At 37.9% G+C, this 3,656-nt stretch overlaps 1 pseudogene; it reads right to left on the bottom strand.

Moving 5' to 3' along the window:
- Nucleotides 1-757: 757 nt before the first annotated feature.
- Nucleotides 758-3,173, bottom strand: LOC123206295 (annotated as a pseudogene).
- Between the last annotated feature and the right edge of the window lie 483 nt (nt 3,174-3,656).

The following is a 3,656-nucleotide window of genomic DNA, read 5'->3' on the forward strand; positions in this document are numbered from 1 at the left end:
TGATATAGTTGGACATTCAATATTACAATATCATTAATGGTTGAATAAGACTTCTTCCTCCCAGTCTTTACTGCCAGTCTTACCTTACATTCCCCAACTTTGACTTATAATTTTCATCATGGTGTTAAAAATCAATCCAAATTGATTGTTAGAAAAAAAACAAAAATTATTTGTTGAAAAATTGTTTTGAAAGTTAACTAATTAGGCCACGATCTAACCATTCAGACCATCCCAATCCGTGGTTGGTTTAAGTAAAACCCAATATCTCATCCATCAATGTAATACATGTGATTAGAATTAAATTCGAATCGATTGCTAATTTTTTTTCGAAATATTTTTTTAGAAATATTTTTTTAACTATTTTTTAAACCCAATATCTCATCCCAATTGTCTTCCCCAATGAAGTTTTTCGTCTCTCAAGGGGTCTCCGACGTCGATTGGGCCTCTAAATGGGAGGAAAAGGATCACCGAAAAAAGATGTTTTGAGAGGGAGATGTTGTCGGCAACGGAGCCGAAGAGGTCACCGAAGATTTCAAAACCAAACCCTAGGGTGAAACTGCCATTTTTTAAAACTTAGGCTGAGGAAAAATTTTAGTTTTTAAAGTTTAGGAAGGCAAAAAGAGATAAAATTTTCAAGCGTTAGGGTTCTATTAAATTTAACCGGCTATGGGTGGGTGTTTGGTGTTTCTATAGTTAAAGGGTGGAAACTTGAGAAAGCATCAAACCTTGGGTGGGAAATAGTCGTTTGGCCATAATATAAACCAGAACTTGACGTCCTTTAGAGGAAAAATATGAATCAAAATATAGTGACAGCTCAGTACATCATTAACTTTGCCAAAAAAAAAAAAAAGCATCCTCAAGCACCTGCTTCAGGTGATCTGGTTTGCCGATGCAGCTCCTCATCAGCATTCCTAAGAAATTGATCCCAACCACTCCCCTCACTGGTATCCAGGTAGTCATATGGCACAGCTGTCTTTAAACCTGGCCGAACACCACATTGGCTTTCCACAATTCTCAAGTCCACAGCATCATCGCCTTCTTCTCTAAGATTCTGCTCCAATTCCTCCCAGGTAAATAGTAGTGGCAGGTAAATGCACCCCTAGGATTAAAATCCAAAACCTTAACCCGCTCATCTTTTGTGACATAAACATCAAATGTGTAATTTTCAGATTCAAATTTCTGTCTCACATTGTTGTCAAAAAACTCTTGAACCAATTCTTTTAGACTGTCTTTCTTCTCACAGAGGGCTGGATAAAATGTTGTGACTTCACGCTGAGAAATTCCAACTAGGCATCGACCCTGTACAAAACAACGAAATTCCAGCTCTGGTCGTAGATATGGATACCACTTGCGAAGGGCAAGGAAGAACCTTGGGGGTCTTGATAAGGTTCTATCGCTGCATGAATCATATGCATGGCACAGATCATGTACCAACGAGTCAGATGACCTTAGCAAGAGTGCAATCTCACTAAATGAAGTGCATCGAAGTGTTCCAGATGTACTAATCCATGAGGAGTCTTTTGGTGCACTCCAGTTCAACTTAGTGAAAACTGCACCTCCAAGGGATTCAATAGATTCTTTAATCTTAAGTTTTAGTTCGGGAAATGAAGGAGGAGATGATGGTTCAGTTTCATCCCCAGATCCTTCTGATACCTGATAGTCTTCTTCCTCAGAAAGATTATGGACTCTATTGGGAAGGGCATCATCGTTTGAGACAGAAGCAGGAAGCACGAAAGGCCCAGAGTCATCAAGAAGATACTCAACAAAAGACTCTGGAAGTTCGTGAATCAGGGTTTTGATGGACACAGATTTAAACTTTGGGTACCATTCTTGAATCTGGCACAGGTTAACTTCTTCTTCCTTCATTGATGAGAGTGTAGACAGAGAACTTGTTTAAATCACGGATGGAATTCCTGTAATCGAAGTGTTCCAGATGTACTAATCCATGAGGAGTCTTTTGGTGCAATCCAGTTCAACTTAGGGAAAACTGCACCTCCAAGGGATTCAATAGATTATTTAATCTTTAGTTCTAGTTCGGGAAATGAAGGAGGAGATGATGGTTCAGCTTCATCCCCAGATCCTTCTGATACCTGATAGTCTTCTTCCTCATAAAGATTATGGACTCTATTGGGAAGGGCATCATCGTTTGAGACAGAAGCAGGAAGCACGAAAGGCCCAGAGTCATCAAGAAGATACTCAACAAAAGACTCTGGAAGTTCATGAATCAGGGTTTTGATGGACACAGATTTAAACTTTGGGTACCATTCTTGAATCTGGCACAGGTTAACTTCTTCTTCCTTCATTGATGAGAGTGTAGACAGAGAACTTGTTTAAATCACGGATGGAATTCCTGTACTATTTGTTATGCAACAACCGAATTACAATAACCACAAATCTAATCATCTACATCCTATGCAAATAAAAAAGAAGCATAACATTTATTGAAAATAACAAAGAAGCATATAATTCATTGAAAATAAAAAAAGAACACACTTTAATAAACAAAATAAAATTCCAAAGCCAAAATAGTTAACAACAAAATATAGAACCCACAAATTCCTAACTTTATATAATATATGTAGAGCAGTGATTCTTGATTCTTATAATAATTTCATCCAAGTTCCAGCCCAAATCCAAATACGAAAATCTAATCTGAGTTGGGTTACCGTTGTAGCAGGGATAGTCAATTACTTTAAACACTTAATTATCCTTAGCTTTGACAGGATTATGGTGAATGACCTTAATGACCTCCTTCTCCCTCCCGTTTCACACCAGTTCACCACCAACAAGAGTATCAGCCATCGAAAAATCATAATGACAGAATAAACAAACCCAATAACAAATTTTTTTTTTTAAAAAACAATTAAAAAACAAAGAAAAAGATGCTCCTTTATTGTTAAAACTCATACACTGGGCAAGCAAAATCAACACAAACCGGAGAACATGCAATGATGTTTAAGCAGTGAGGGCCAAACCTGCGAGGAGGGCGGCGCTTTAATTCTCTGCTAGGTGGGTAGGCCGGTGCGGCGCTGCTACAGATGTGGGGCGGATATATTGGGACAGGAGAGGTGCAGGTACGCGTAGGGAGACGTGTGTGTATGAAGTTGCTGCTGCCGAGGAGCGAACGTTGACTGGGTAGGGCGAGTGGGATTTGGCTACAGCAGTGATTGTCTTCGGATTGGGTTTCGGATGAGGATTTACTATTTTGGGTTTAGCTTTGTAGCATTAATTACTATTTTACCCTTTTCCTATCAAGATACAAGGCTAACATAAATATTCTTGGGAGTAATTACTGAATTCAGGGGTTTAATCAATTCATATTCATTCATTGATTCCAACAAGCAATTACAGGAAACGAAATGCTATAGCAACTAATTAAAGATTCAATTCGAAGTAATTAAATTAAATTAAATTTTCAGAGAAAAAGAAAGAAAGTACCAAAGCTGAGGTGAAGCAGAAATTGTCAGGAATGTTTCAATTCAGATGAAAGGAGAAATTTGGGATTTCGTTTTAGTAAGTGATGAAAAGAAACAAAAGAAAGCACCAAAGTTGAAGTGAAGAAACTTATGCCTTTTGAACTTGTTAACCTTGTCTAAGCTAAGCTATTTCGAGAGACAAATAGCTAGTTTTTCAATTCAAACGAAAATATTACGAGT

The sequence above is a fragment of the Mangifera indica genome, unplaced genomic scaffold (genome assembly GCF_011075055.1).
Source record: "Mangifera indica cultivar Alphonso unplaced genomic scaffold, CATAS_Mindica_2.1 Un_0031, whole genome shotgun sequence".
Taxonomy (NCBI): Eukaryota; Viridiplantae; Streptophyta; class Magnoliopsida; order Sapindales; family Anacardiaceae; genus Mangifera; species Mangifera indica.